The following is a 16,450-nucleotide window of genomic DNA, read 5'->3' on the forward strand; positions in this document are numbered from 1 at the left end:
TAGTGAGTTATAAAGAAACTGTATTTGCTTACATGTCACTACTAGCATTGTAAATTAGGAAAAAACAGATTTTGTAAGGAGATATATCGTAATGCCAAAAAGGTATTGGCAAAACATTGGACAATGAAACTGCTGCCTTCAGAAATAGGCATTTAATACTAAAATATGCAGTGCTAAATGATTGCATATTTTAGTCATATTCCTATGAGAAGATAAATGTTTCTGCCAAGATTAGGAGAAAACCTGGGAGAGACTTCTTGTTCAAAAGTTATTTCCAATTTTATAAAAAAATGCATATATGTGCAAAGAATTGCATATTTACAGCACCGTGCCTGCAATGTGTTTGATAGGCTGAAGGACACAGAGGTTTCAGTTTGACAGGAGCTGTCGGCATGTTTGTGTTAAAAGGCTGAATTTGTTCAGCCAGAGAAAACATAGGGGATGAGAGACTGAAGAGTTGTGTGTTGCTAAGACATTTGCAAAATGATGGCCAAACAAGTCTCTGGTGCTAGTTTTTCATGTTTTGTCAGTTCACTGACAAGGTAGCTATGCCACTTTACCCAGGGTGGACACAGCAAACATGCTGACGGAAAAAAAGCTTAGCATCACCATGGCCACATCCTTAACAACATGAGCCAAAGCATATATCCTACTAAGATTTATCTGTCTGTAACATAGGTATAAATTTAATCTTGTCTCAGAGGGATGTTGGGAGTATTACTCATCCTGTAACATGTCTTAGGTCCTTCTAGAAGGAACACTAGTTTTAAATTTTACAGGCAATTACTAATCTTATACATCAGTAACATGAAGAAGGGCAATGGACAGTCAAAACCTATTTAAACCACTTCAATTTATAATATGGAAATTAGTCTTTTCAGAAGAAAATAAGATCCTCCATTTCAAAATGTGACAAAAATTTATCCTTTTGTTATAACAAACTATGAACTTAATAACTTCTTTTCCAATTTCAAATTGGAAACAAAGATCACTGAACATCACTTTTTTGTAAATTGGTACATCTGCACTCAGCAGTCTCTGCTTTTGATGACGTAACGCACACATACCAAATTTGTTCTGGTAGCAAATACCTTATACCTTTAGTAGTTAAACTTGCTGTGTAGTATTCTAGGGATAAAGACATCAGAAGAATGTGAACTTAGATTCTAACTAGACCACATGCTTAGACATTTATTCCTGTTTTCTGAAGACAACATAACATTCGTTTACATGTCAATTCATTCTATTCAATACTTTAAAGTCATTGATCTTCCTTCTCCTGGTTTTCATCTTCTAAGTTACCATGTGCTTTAAATTAAACCCAAATCCCACAGATGATTACACGTAAGATCCTTACGGATTTTACTGTGGTTCCAGATAAATTCAGCATATACCAGCATCAAATCTCCTGTGCTACATGTGATAGCAACATAAACATCTGTTCCAGACCACGGAATCTATGACAGCTGTCTGAGTACATATGAAATATGTTGGTCCAGGGTATGGCCAGTGGTGACAGTGTCAGCATTCTGTAGACTTCAGCTTCTACTAGAAAATACAGCTTTATTCATCACTTTAATCGTTCAATAGTATCACTTTTGTTTCACATGACACCAGCACACAGACCACTCTGGGAATATCTTGCAAAGTGATGGTCAATGACAAACAGGTATCAATCAGGGTTGTGCCTCTGGAGACAGTAAGACATGTCTCTGCCTGCATATGGAAAATGGGGACCACATTTATTTTAGAAACATCACAAGAAAGCAATGCTGGAAGATAGCCATGCTTTTACACTCTAGAAATGCACTTTAGAAAAATCTGAAGAAACTTGGATAATTTTCTAGAAGGTGAGGTCCAGATGAGTTTCATCGATAAATCCATAGAGCATAGTGCAATACAAACAGAAATAATCAAATCAGGAAAAGATGAATGCATGTTGTCTGTCAACTTTGAACAGCAGCTTCTCATGGAGCTGTCAGAAGTAAACAAAACCCACTGACTGATCTGAGAAGGGCTAAGCTGTATATCAAAAGACAAGCAAACAAGGACCATGCAGTCTGTTTACGAGCACCTGACGCTACAACCCAACAGGACAACAAACCAGTATAGACAGCAACACACGTCTTAGATACACCTAAGAGAACAGTTTGCCAAGACATCAGTTCTGTAACAGTGGATGCATTTTCCTATTAAACCAAGGATGCATTAGCCGTATATTCCACAAACAAACCAGACCACAGAGGTAATAACATCCTAAGAACAACAATTTCCTCATACATTTAAAAGGCATGGAATACTGACCTTTACATACCCACGTTCGCTGTCTTTGCTCATTGTCTCATAAGAGAAGGAGGCTGACCTAGGGGAGCAGGAACTGAAACAATCTTGAAGATATCCAAGAGTGCTATTGATTTGCTTTTTTTATTCCAGTGCATGCTCAATGAGAAAATTAGATTAATTCAGCCAGCTAAATATATTCTTGGAACTCAGCTGATGGTTTTAGCTATTAAAGTAATAGGAAAGAAAACAAACACCACCCTTCTTTAGGCAATGCACGAGATCTAATTTTTACTTTAAAAGTAGTGAAGATTCACTACTTTTGCAGTGAGGTTGTGTTGGTTTCATCTAATGTTATTGTAATAACATAGAAGATTGATTTACATACAAATATGTAAGATAACAAAGAAGACTGATTAACTTAAAAAAACCAACCAAAAAAGATATAATATACCAAAAAAGGCAAAAAGTAAAAATATATTTTCTTAAGGTCACTGATGGGATTATTTCCTGCAGAACTTTAGAGAAAGTTGTCACCGATCAAGAAAACCTCTGAAGTGATCTGTATACAACTATTCTACACTTAATTCATATGCAAATAGACAAGTACATTACAGAAAGGTGAAAAGCTGCCTGATGATCAAGCGTGACAGATATCACAACTTCCATTTACCTAGCCATTATTCTATTTATAATCTGTCTTTAAAATGAAAAAGAGCAACAAGCAAAAAACAACCCCCAAATCCTCCCCAGTTTGTCTAGGTCTACAGATCCTAGCACACTTGCAAAGCAGATTCTGAAAACCTATCTCACTTGCCTGTCCAGTATTTGGTGTATTACTTCTTTGGCAACACTTATTAATTCTAAATAGGTTTAATATCCCAGCTGATGCTCATAAAATATTTTTTTCTTATCCTCTAATAAAAAAAAAAAAATGCAGCAACTTTCTGCAGAAGACTTTTTAGATAGAATTCAATGTGAAATCCTTTGATTATCTAGGATATTCATTAAACTGAAACTTTTTTGCATGCATCTTAGATTTATCTTCCATGCTTGTTCAGGTCCCAAAGGATTCAATTAAAGTACGGTTCTAGTAGATTAGTAAAAACAGGGGGTTTTGTAACTGTTAAACTTTTTCCCAGTCAGAAAATGCCAGTTTATTCGAACTTAGCCATCTTGTTGGAAAATATACTCCTTTAGAGGTAAATCTGCATGACTACCTGCTTGTTTCACCAGCTGTCTAGAAGCTCACCCTGCAGATTTCTGTGGCTTTCCAGGGCTGTGTTTCTAAGCAGTTTGAAGGTTTCCCATGAACAGCTCAGCACCTCCCAGGACTTGTGGGATGCCAGGATTCACTACAGTTCCCATTCAACCCACCATCCTCCAGCCACCTGAAGCTGCCAGGGTGCAGGATTCTGGCTTCCACTGGCACTCTGCTCAGTCGAGCAGAGCAGACCCGTTGCACGGTTAGTGTGAATTCCTTCACAGGGCCCACGGCTCAGCACGCAACAGCTACAACAGGTCAAGATTCACTGTTGCCACATGACTGCTTTGGACACCTGTAAAACTGGGTTTGCAGGATGCTTCTGCAGAGGGAGAAACACTGTGAAGCACAAGCTGGCATACTTTCATCTCCCTGCATACACAACATAATTTCTCAGTACCTTGCCAAGGGTTTTGTCGAGCCTCATTTTAAGCCTTGCAAATAACCTGGCTTTTACCACTTCCTTTGGGAAATGAGTCAACAGCCTATTATATTTCACTGACAACCACCCAGCATGAGGGTAGGACACTATCACACCCCAGGAGTCAGCTCAGAGAAGACAAAACCCAAGGACTTTCCTGATTAATTTCTCTATAGCAGATACATGCTTTCCTCTCCTCTCAAGGAAGCTGAAGATTTTATCCATTTGCTCCCCTCTGCACACATGCACCCCAGTTATGCACAACCATTCTGCATGCCTCCATCGTTGCCATCTGTACTGCAACTATGATAGCTTGTTTAGATCTGCTTCCAGACATGACTTTCAGGGCAACTTAATCCCAAGGATATTACGGCATCCTAAAAAAGTCGGCTCATTACAGGTTTTGTATGCAGAAAAGGGCACTTTATGTACTGAAGAGACCTGTACTTTGCCACTACATGTTTGGCAACGGGCAAGAATCCAAGTGAGCTAGAGTATCCAAATGAACTGAGCTTCTCTCTGCTACATCCCGCTGGTCAGAGATGCAGTTAAAAAGGCTTCTGCAGAGTTTAAAGAAAGGGCAACCCTTCCTCTGTGCATGGAGCCATAAAACAGGTCACGTAACTAACTGCACCACCATAAATGAATTTAATGTTGTTTGGTAAGATTTAGGAATCGTGGTAGTGTAGATTTATAAGCTATGCCATTAGGAACAGACACTTAAATTCACAAACAACAGAAGAACATTAAACATATTTATAATACTATATACAATGTCCCCTACAGGACAAAGCTGGATAAACTGCTGTAACTTGCCGTCGCATTGGTATGTGTACTCTGTAAAATATATATCATATGGATTCAATTACATTTTCCTATTGCTAACGTAACGCAACATTTTTTTTGGTTGGGGTGTGAAGGAGGGGGCACACAACACCCAGGTACAAAAAATGCAGGCATCACTGAAACATAAAAGCATTTCTGTGATACTCTAAACACAGACAAGGTGGTTTCTTTTAAGTTGAAGTAGAACTTGAAACTACAACCAGTATTTCAGAAAATAGTATTAGATCCCCTTTATTATTAGATAGCAGTAATGACTTTATTATTTCATGGTTGGATTATTAACTAGATTAGGGTTTTGCCAGATTTTAAGACTTTTACTTAAAGCTGCAAGGAAATGCTTAATGGCTTCAAACACAAAATCAAATAAGATATTATCTGAGAACCGTGCAGTTTGTTGAGACAATGGAACCAAATCTCAGGTAACAGTCATGTATTATGATTATTTATGAGATTTATTATTATAAGCCTTGGGCAACATATTAATAAGTATTAATTATTTCCAAAATAAGTGAAGCATAATTTATCACCCTGGACTATGTTTCGAGACATTACATTTCTCCTTGGAAATATAAAGGAGAGGTTTTAACAAAGATGATAGGCAAGTTTCAAAAATAGCTTGCTGATACGTGGATGACCATTTTAAAGAAGCATTTAATGTTGGCTGATATAAAGCATTAAATTACTGGTATGGAATGACATAATGACAAATTTTTGTATTTATTAGGCCAAAGTTTCAGAGAATCCTATTTACTGGCATGAATGAAGCCATTTCAAGTGTACTATGCCATCGTGGCCATTTAAAAATTCACTAAACTGTATTAGCATTTCTGAATGATCTCTGGGAGAGCAGCCAAGGTCTTTAGAAGAAGAGCTCAACTTCTAGATCCAGTCAGCAAAAGTTGGCAATGTATTTCAAAGAGCAAACAAAATTGAACGGTATTTATTTAGCTGAAAATGTTCAATGGTCAATACTACTTTTTCTTAGAGGATAGTGTGTGATGCAGCCAGAAGTGCTTCAGAAATTCAGCTCTCTGCTTGGGCTCTTCTCCCTTTGGGGAAAACTGTTTAGAGGCATCTGAGAGGTCCCACAGCCTAGGCAGGTTATTCACGAGGGCAGCCACACCAGTAACGCGCCCGGTCTCTGGAGAAGAGATGCAGATATGTGTGTGTCAGCACTTCTCTTACGCCCCACCTCAGTGACTAGACTGCAGAAAACTTCCATCAGTGGTGCCTTCCTCAGCATCTCTGCTGCCCTGACATAAACATGGGTATGAAAACAAATGTTTGTACTCAGTTAGCCACAGCACTGAGCAACAGCTGTCGTTTATGCTGCAGAAGCTGGCAGGTGGGGAAGGACAGTGTTATTCTGGCACCTAAATAATATTTGTACTTTTTCTGAACTCTAGCATTTGACATTGAGGCACCATGCACAGTAGTGAAGTCATGATGCCGTTATAACACATGAAGCTGCACTGCATGACCTATATATATTCTATGGTAATTTTCTAATGCAAGAACTTAAAATGCATCATTTATGCTCAGTCGAACACATTGGCACTGCAGTGTGACATCTAAAAAACTGAAGTTAGTCTCGGAATGCAAAAGCAGGGAGTAATAGCGTGCAGTATATTGCAAAATAGTTTCCACTATATTCATTCCAGCACAGCTCTGTCAACAGCTGTGCTAGCACAGAGTCCAGATAAAAAAATACAGGGTATGGAAGCACAGCCTGTTTGTAACTTCAATATATGTCAATCTATTAGCCAAAATAAGAATCTGATATTTTGGTTAAATTATGTAGGTTATAAATGATCAAAAATTTTTTACAATGACTTGCAAAACCAAGCACAAAGCTCTACTGTGACTCTTCCTCTCCATTCTTTTGTTCCCAGGTGGGATTCTGTCCTCTGCACCTGTTTGCCCATCTTTCTGCTTCTATCATCCTTTCCAAAACAGTGAAGGAAAAGCAAGAAAGATAAAAAGGAACGATTCAATAACGAAGTTTAAGACGGAACAGTAGAGGGCGAGCAGAGCAACCTCCCTATATAACAGTTCTGTCTTACTAGCTAAATTCCAGAATTGCTCATACCACTTACTAAAGCATTATAAAAGATTAAAAGAAGTTTATATATGCCTCTGTATACTTCAATCCTTAAGAAGATTTTTAAAATTTGTTTATCATTTGTTTAAATTGTTTATAGTTTAGAGAACTTTCAGAAACTTAAAACAACAAAATAAAAAACAGACAGTCTGCCAGAATTCAGTGGTTCATTTTAAAACTATACTCTTATGTTGATAGGATCTTATTTTGCTTTACCTAATTCAAGTCAGCTAGCAGAAGTTGAGATTAAGCTCAGTGTACCAAGCAAGCTTCTAGGTTATAGAGATCTAAATTAAAATTCTACAGAAAGGCCAAAAGGAGCTGAAAGCAAGTTTAGGTGATGCTGAGCAGTTTTGGGTTGTTTTTTTTTTCCTGCCCATCCTATTCTCCTTCAAGCACTTGCTTCCTATTTTCAGTATTATGACAGGCAGCAGTTAGAGAACATTTAACAGATAATGAGAGTTCTGAGTGGTTTGAATACTAAACTATATGAAAGTTCACAGAAATCAATAAAATCTGACAGCTTTTCTCCTGTGCTGCATTTCTCAAGGAAGGGATAGAGAGGTATTTATACCAATTTTATTTTGGAATATCTTTCCCAACATCATTCAATTTACCATAAAATGAGCAACCTGGGTAGTCTAATTTTATCATGTCACCTTCAAGTAGCATTTAGTTATATTTTTCTGATTCGTAAAGCTGCATGTTTTTTCATAGACATGTTTTTGTGTGAATGCATTCAGTACATTTAATGCCATTTCCCATACTCCAATTATGTTAAAGATACATAAGTAACTGAAATGGAAGTGAACCCTTCCGTGCCTTTTATACACAGAAAAACACTTCATAAACAATGAATATTATTCCATAGATTTGATTCCTGCCTCAGTTTCTCCATCCTAATAGGAAACAGGTGATTTACCTATCCTACATTGAATTGTGACAAGCAAAGATATAAAAGACTTTCACATGCGTTGTTGTAGAAAGCAAAAATAATTTTATCCCTCCTGGATATACCCAGAGGAAGATTATGAAATGGAGGACAGCTGAGGGAAGGAAGGAGTAAGTTAGCAGCTGCTAGGACAACACAAGTGGCCACTGTCAGAATCTCCCTGGTTCTGCTTGTTACTGCCAGGAAAGATCTGGGGGTTAACCTGACTGCACTTCCGAAAGAGAGATGGGGGCAGGGGGGGTGGGCTGTGGAGGTGTCAAGACAAGAGCTGCCACCTTCAAAGCTGGATGCAAGTACCCTAGCAGGGCTAGGAAGGAGGATCTTATGGCCTCCACAGGATGATATATTGGTCATAAAGTCACCAAAAAGGCATAAGCTAACTTTCCAAGCTGCACTTAAATGATAACATTTGGAAACCACAGCTAGTGGAAAACTAGCACAGCTGTCTCAATCTCCTTTGTGTTCTTTAAATAAGCATGGCACTTTAATGCACAGTTACTCGAAACATACAATTTCTTAGGTTCAATACAGTTACTTCACAAATAGCTGACTGTTCATTTAAAATTCCTTTTTCTAGTATCTGTTCTTGAAGAATCCAGTTTCCCAAAGGCTTCTTGAATAAAATAATCATCCAAACCAACCCAACAGCTGTTAACAACACCTTGATCAAACAATGAATAAAAGTAATCAAAATACCCAAAGTAGTAAACAAAGAACGTTCCACTAAGATACGTGAAATCTGTGCAACCTGAACAAGCAGAAAACTTTTTGCAAAACCTCTACAAACTTGATTAAAGGCTAAATGAAGCAAGTCCACTATGTAAAAACTGTTAACACAGAGCTCTACTAGCTTTTTCAAAAGCAGTAATCCAGATAGAGCCTGCCCAAGTCTACCAATATTTGTACAATATGAAGTTAAATGATCACGTGCAAGTTTAGGCAGCTGCATGCAAAAATTAAACATAACCTTCCCACTTGAAAATGAAGCAGTCAAATCAAGTAAAGGCAAAAAATAAAGTTTTTAAAGCCCTTTTTGAGTGATCAAAACCCTACTTTATTATGCCCAGCTAGGTATGGAAAACATAAAAGCTGTCTTTAACCCCGGCTTTCCCAGGGCCACCTAATGGGATTTCAAACGTTTCACAATTCTGAGCAGCCAAAATTAAGCTGGATGTCATCAGATCTAACATTTCCAAAAAGATTAAAATCTTAAAGCTTTCAAATGCATATTTTAATGTTAATTACACTTTTTAAATAGCATTAATGAAGATCATGTCTACTAGTCTATTTTGCTAGAATTTGAATAATTTCACATTATATATTTACAAGGATTAAAATTCTATGAGCCTGTATCACAGAAGCCTTGAGGTTTTTACATTAGGTACCTGCTGAACACTTCTGAAGTAAACATGTATGCATTTAGGATAGCTACCTCTTTCTGTTAGGTAAGTAACATGAGAACCATTTACTTTTATTTGCTCCTAGCATTGCTGCAGAAGGGGCTGTCCATAATTAAATCACCTAGGCATCGTGGTATGTCAGTATTAGTGCTCCTCTCCGGAAATAGCATGCAGTTAGGCGTGTCATCCTGCAGTCACAGAAAAACATAACAAACAAAGGACTATACTACGAGAAAATACTAGCCCTGCATTTACACTTTATAGTAGCTTTTTTCTTTTTTCCTTTTTTTTGGTTTTTTTAATGTTCAGAGAGCTAATGTCTCTTTCCTTCATATATTCCCATTAAAATTTTAAGTAGTATGGGGAGGAGAAAAAAAAAAAAAAAAAAAAAATCAGTGAGATGCACTGGACTCAAAATGAGCCAGTATTCATTGCTCATTTTATGGACAGGCTAAAGTCGGGGATGGGGAGTAATCTAACTTTTCTAATGGATTTCAAGGGAACTAAAATAATGTGTCAGCTAAGGGTTTGCTCAAGGTCAGTGTAAAGCTAGCTAGTATATATGCATCTATAATAAAATGCATGTTCTCTTAACAGTATAATCAAGGAATTAAAATTATTTCCAGGGTTCATGCAATAAAATGTCATTATGAATAACATTTTTAAGCTGGCCTAGTTATTTTGAGAGCGGCAATAAAGGCTTCACTTTTCACATTGCATTTCATTTTCATTGTTTGGTTGCAGTAGAGCCTGAAGACTCAGGCATCACATTAAAAACAAATAAAAATCACAACATGTCATCTTCCGATTCTAATTTGAAAACATCAGGGCCTTCTGCAGATCTTATATCTTAAGCCACTGATGTCTTACGATAAACAGAAGTTGATATTTGAAAACAGTGAGATTCTTTTCATGGAAAAATAAAGAGAAGTAGTTAAAAAAATAAAAAAGAGAGAGAGAGAGAGAGATTGAGAGAAAGCTGGGACTGGAAGAGGCCAGGGCTGTGCTACCAGGTCAAGTGGGCCCACAGGCCCTGCCGCCTGCTGGCATGTTGCTTGGCTGTATTGAAAGGAGTTTACAGCTAAATATTTGAACTCATGTCCTTCTAGCAAGCTATAGTCACCCCCGTATTTATTTTATTGCTCCGTAAAATGATCAAAATTAGAACTTTCATACAGTAGCCAAAGTCAGTCGTTTGATCTATTTTTTTCCCCCTCTAGTGATTTTGGGCAGATTATAGCTGGAGGAAGCAGAACTCCAAGCCAAGAAGCACCCTCACAGCAGAGAGCATCAAGAGCTTACAGGGTGTGTGTAATTCCTGCGCACTGCTGCCAGTACAGCACAAAGCGCTAATTTAGGCCAATGTCAACAGAAATGTAAAATATACAATTTGAGTCCCCACAGTTGCCAGCTACTCTTCATGATGGGCTTTTGAGGGTTTGATGGGGAGATGCTGGTAAAATCACAACACTTAACTCTGCAGCTACAGCCACAGAAGGCTAGATGCTGTAATGATGTTTTGGGATTGGGATCTCCAGCTGAGAGCAGATCTCCAAACACGCGTGGATATGCAACATGGAGGGGACCTAGAAACTGCAAGTTATTCAAGTGCATGCCTGGAGATCTTCAGCTGGGACTTCCTTCCTGATCCTCGAGGAATCAATAAGTAAACAGAGAGCACAAACACTCCCACATGCAAGAGAGAAAGAGAGCAAGAACATCTGTGATTAAAATACTGATACAAATTATGTACTCAATCAAAGATTTTCATGTAAGATTTCCAAAAGAGAACTTGGGGCAACTGAACAACATTAAGTGATGATGGAAGGCTACACAAGAAGTAATCTGCGGCTTAAGGGTAAACAGAGGTTTTATCAAAACACCGTCGTCAAGAGCACTTAATGCATTTTTCTTACTCAAACTTGTCTAGGAGCTTTTGAAGCTATTAATAAAGTGGTTAGCAAAATGAACTCCCCTATTTAATTATGCATTGCATGGAAAGCTATTTATGTCTGGCACTTAATACTTTCATTAGTTATTTCATGACTTGCCTATCATTGGAAAGACTGGACAAGACAATCTTCCCTATTTGCTTTCCTCAACCCATTTATATGCTAGTGTCTATTATCTCGACATTTGTTTTCCAAGCAGTTATAGACAGTGTTATAGACGTTTTAATTTCTCCTCACACAGAATCATCGCTATTAAAAAAAAAAAGAAAGAAAGAAAAAGAAAAAAAAAAAAAAATCAATGTGCTCTTTCTCTTACCCTTCTGATTTACCACATCCTTTCTGAAACAAGCAGACATAGAATTTATGAAGAGGAATAGTGATATTTTGTTACATGCTTCCTTTCCATAAAGGTTCCCAAGGGTATGCATGCTTCCAGAGCTAAGAGTGTCTAATTCTGAATACATATATTCTCCGTTTGCGTAATCTACACTTTTAATTTTTATTTTAACTGGCTAGTCATTAAGATTTGCAATCTTCTGCCAGTACCTCTACTGAGTTTTAGACTTAAATATGCTGATTAACTTGGGGAACTTCCATGAATTTGTCATTTTACCATCTACCTTCTCTCCAGATAAGTTATTAATGCGCAAAAAGCATAAATCCCTTTCCATTAATTCTTACCCCTTTGGTTCTTATATTTAGTCTCTCACAAATCTAGAGGGGCACCTTCCCTGTTAACCCATTAAAAGTATTGGGTGAGAAAACTTTTAGATAAGTTTTTCAAATCCTTATCATACTTTAATCAATTATATCAATTTTACCCAAAAGCCTACCTTAAATTCTATGCTAATTGATGCCCTAGTGCGCAATTTCTCTAGATAAAAGTAACATTTATTCTTCCCCGTTGCAACACATTTCTAATAATTTCCACCTTTTTTTGTTCTATACATCAGGTTTATTAGCCTGTAATTTCTGTTGTTAAAGACCATTTTTACTGTCTCTCATGTTTCTAATACTGGAGTCAGTTTAAGCAAGAAATTATGCACCATATTGAGCAGTTTGGCATCTTCATGGTTGAAATTAAAAAGTGACCACTGACCACGTGACACTGGCAATTTGTTGCTATTCATTTTACCAGTTTGTCCTGCATCTTTTTCATTTTGGTACAGGTGAGCATTGGAAAAATTAAAAATTTGTGGGAACATACAGGAGCTCTTCTATAAGAGGTAAGCATACCAATGGCTATATGGAAAGTAGACTTAAAACTTAAAAAGACACTATTCTGCCTCCTTTTGACAAGTAATTTCTATTCCACATTTCTTCCACGCAAGCAAAAGCTCTTGCCATAAAGTTACCAGGCTGGCTGGGAGATTCGTTCATTCTCTCTCATGTTAAATACTAGATTGGGGCTGAGCACAAGGGAGATGACTGCTGATCTCAGCGTTCATGGATTATTGGTCTTCAATATAATAATCACCGATATCCTATGTATAAAAAAAGGGAAACCCGCTGGTACTTCCTTTAGAAATACTGATTAAGGACACCCTAAATTTTTAGTATTTTATACGTTTTAATATTTTAAATGCAAGATAAGAACTCTGTGCTATCAATTAATTTTTTCCATTTTTCTTAGAAAACAAAGAACTAAAATGACACTGTTCTTACTTGTGTGCACTGTTGCATTACAATCCCTATAACAAAAACAGGAATAAAATTAACTGAGCACAACTCCACAAGCTTTCCACATTTCAGTTAGTATTAGCCTGCAGTCTTTTGGAAGCTTTTGCTTTGTTCCAGCATACCCAAGAACTTTTTGTGCATTTGTTACATCTTACCTATGTCTTCAGGTTTCACCTAATTTATCAGTCGTACTGTGCAATTTTAGATAGGGAAGAGATATGACTTCAGGATAAAATGAATTTTTCTGTATGAATACCATTATGATGCCTGTCAGTGACTATGGAGGGACTCTATTATACAAGGATCATTAGCACATTAAGGCATTAATGATTCCTTTGGAACTATTCCTATCCGACTTGTCAATTTCTACTGAAGAAGGCCATCATGCATATTAACAAGATTACCAAAATCATTATATCTATAGAGGTATCATTACTCAGACTCTTGACTACATGAGTATATAATTTTTTAAAAAAACTCCCAAAGTAATAGTTATGTGGTAAACTATGACTCTGCTGGAAGGTAAAATGTAGCAGTAGGTAAAACCTCAATCTGCAAATGCTCACAGGACATATTAATGCTCAAAATCCCCTTAAATGAAAGAAAACGATACAGAGATCAAAGGGGTTAGGGCTCAATGTTACTGGTCTCACAGGCTGAGCAAGTATCAAGGACAGAAGTTACGACTGCCTGGAGCTAGTCTTGCCATATACCTACTCCTCCCTTGCCCCCATCTCATCTCAGTCACCTAACTCCCAGATAACATCCTGTCAGTGTATGAAATATGCATCTTATCCCAGACCTTTCAAAATTCCCCCCAGAAGCTGGACAAGAAGCCAGTTTTAGAGAAAGTGAGCCCCCAAGGTCAGTCAGGATGGCAGGAGGGGAGCCAAGGAGAATGAGAAGGAAGTTTTGGGGACTTGCCTTGGTTCATGTGAATGAGGTTCTGGAGCAGAACACAGCTGGGAGGATAAAAGACTTCAGGATGAATGGAGAAGAGGGGAAAAAACAGATACTTTCAAGTGAAATGGGCTGTGCCCTACTTCCAAGGCCTTTTGAGCTCTACTTGGATTGACTGCGAAAGACAAGGCTACAGAACCATTTATCAAAGTGTACATGCAATAAATTAATAGGATAGTTTCATTTGTCTGCACTGCACGTTCTAAATCTCTAATCAGTGAATATACTCAGTCTGTGAGAAGTGTGAGGCTGAATCCTTCACTTGAGCACATACCAGGCAAAATTATAATAAAAATATGCAGAAAGAAGTTTTTCCCCCTGCACTTCCAAATAATGCGTTTCTCCATTCTGGAAAAAAACAATGGCTGCTTAATCAAACACATGACAACCACTTAGCACAAGGTCCTCACTGGAGCACAGGAACCTAGGCTCATATTTGGATGCCTCCCTGGAAGCCATCTCTTGCTGTTTGGAGTGAGCTGTACCATCAAACAGCTCTACGCCAAACAACTGATTTTGGCTTCTTTAAAGGCACTATGAACAAGCCTTTCTTTTGGAATGGGAAGAGAACAACAGAAGGGTTACCAGAGGGTTAGGAATGTTGGCTGTAGTTGGAGTTTTGCAGTAGAAAAACAAGCAAAACAACAAAAAAATAAACTCACAAAACAGAACACAACTAACTGCAAAACCATCCCACAACTGTTGAATAAAAAATAACTTAAAGCCGAACAGCTGATGAGGCATATAATCTCCGGTCTTGAGGCTATTATTCAGAAACATCTGCTGTTGTGCATAGTTTAACGTACATTGGTTTAAGCAAAATGCAGGCTAGTACCTCACTGTCTCCAGCAAGACAGTGGAAAACCCCATGAAAATAATAACCTTTACATAAAGGATCTGTATCTGACTCTGATCCGTTCTTTATGCAGCTATATTGCAAGGGGCTAGCAATGAAAACCACACCTGAAAGCTTGGTGGGGGTACAACTCCCCCTCAAAACCCCCAAAAAGCTAACCCAGAAAAATAAGATAAATAACAATAAATTCAGTAGTGGATACTCAAGTCAACTTTATTGGAAAAAGTCAGAAAAAATAATTAATGTAAAAATAACTCAGTGTGATTTGGGGTTCAAGGAACTACTGCAATCTCATGCAATCCTTTGTCACTGCTTAGGAGTTAATATTACCGGAGCACTTCATAAATTAATTCATCATGATCCTTACAAGACTTATCTCTGTTCTAATTAAAGATTTATTTTTTTTTATGTTTTGTTTTTATCAACTCAAAGGCAGTATGGGTAATCTAAAAATGCAGCATTTGCATCATGCTGTATGAAGAGTAACATTAAGGTCTTCACACAAATTTAGGGAATAAAAGGACGTAGAGGTTAGAGACCACTGGAATGCAAGAAAATTAAAATAGCTAAAATACTATGCAGCAGCTTTCATTTCCTGCAGTTACCTCAAAATTACTAAAGATGTATTGTTGCTTAAGTAAATGCAACATAAGCTCCCTAGGAAATATATCCGAGTGGATATGCAAAGCATTTTCATTTTTCTTGATGTGACAATGATTAAGGAAATACATGGCTATCTAGAAGCACATGAGATGTATGTAAATTGCATCCCTAAGTTAGCAATTTTAATTTTACTGCCAAATAATATTATTCAAGAACTACAGACAACTTCAAAACTGTAGAGATATAATCCTTCTTCAGTTCCAAGCACCAGACCCAACAGTGTGGTTTTACCCACAGCTTTCTTCTGGGCAAGAAACCTCAAGCATTTTTTCACTTTAAAGTTCAGGCACATTTTCAGTTAAACTAGAATATGATTGATGTAAAACTCTTTCAAGTGAATATCCAGATGCAATTTTCTACATTAAATCCTCTTCTATAGTTATCTGCTAGTCAGATATAGTTTTGATTTTTTTAAGATACTCTAGGACATGTAACCATTATAGTTTCCTTAGATGGCCAAGGAAATCCACATAGATTCCTTTAATAGAACTCTTTCAGAAACATTGACGTGTTCTTACCTAAGCAAAATAATACTTAGTTCTTCAAGTATTTTTAATTAAAAAAATTCACAGAATAAAATTATGGAAGTAAGTTTGTTGAGTTAGATCAACTGTTATCGATGCCTTATTTACATTTAGGTTTCCTAAAAAGATTGAGATCTATAGTCCTGAAACAGCAGATAACCTCAGTCTTCCATTCTATACTGAAACTTTCTGGAACAGTAACTATCAGCTATCAGCCTCCCTTAATCAAACAATACGAAAAATCTAATAAAAAAGGCAAGCCTTACTACAAATTAAACTTTATTTTAAATAGAATGTTTACACTAGTGTATTTAACCTTTGACTAACACTATCTTTTTCCATTGCTATCCAAGGTGAAAATTGCAAAACTGTCAAACATTCCATATGGGTTGACAGATTATGCTGGTGTTTTGTGTTTTAGTATAAATTATTCTCCATAATCCTCAGCAGGCAGGTGCTTTATTATCATACATTGCCAAAAGCCCCATTATATTATTGCATTTTGCTTATCAGAAAATGAACAGCAGGCTTTTAATCAACACAATTTAATA

At 37.1% G+C, this 16,450-nt stretch overlaps 1 protein-coding gene across 2 annotated transcripts in view; it reads right to left on the reverse strand.

Annotated features, from left to right (window-relative positions):
• KCNIP4 (potassium voltage-gated channel interacting protein 4) overlaps positions 1–16,450 on the reverse strand; it is a 427,804-nt gene that overhangs the window by 339,408 nt on the left and 71,946 nt on the right. The gene's annotated exons all lie outside the window — the stretch shown is intronic.

Source organism: Falco rusticolus, chromosome 1 (genome assembly GCF_015220075.1).
Source record: "Falco rusticolus isolate bFalRus1 chromosome 1, bFalRus1.pri, whole genome shotgun sequence".
NCBI lineage: Eukaryota > Metazoa > Chordata > Aves > Falconiformes > Falconidae > Falco > Falco rusticolus.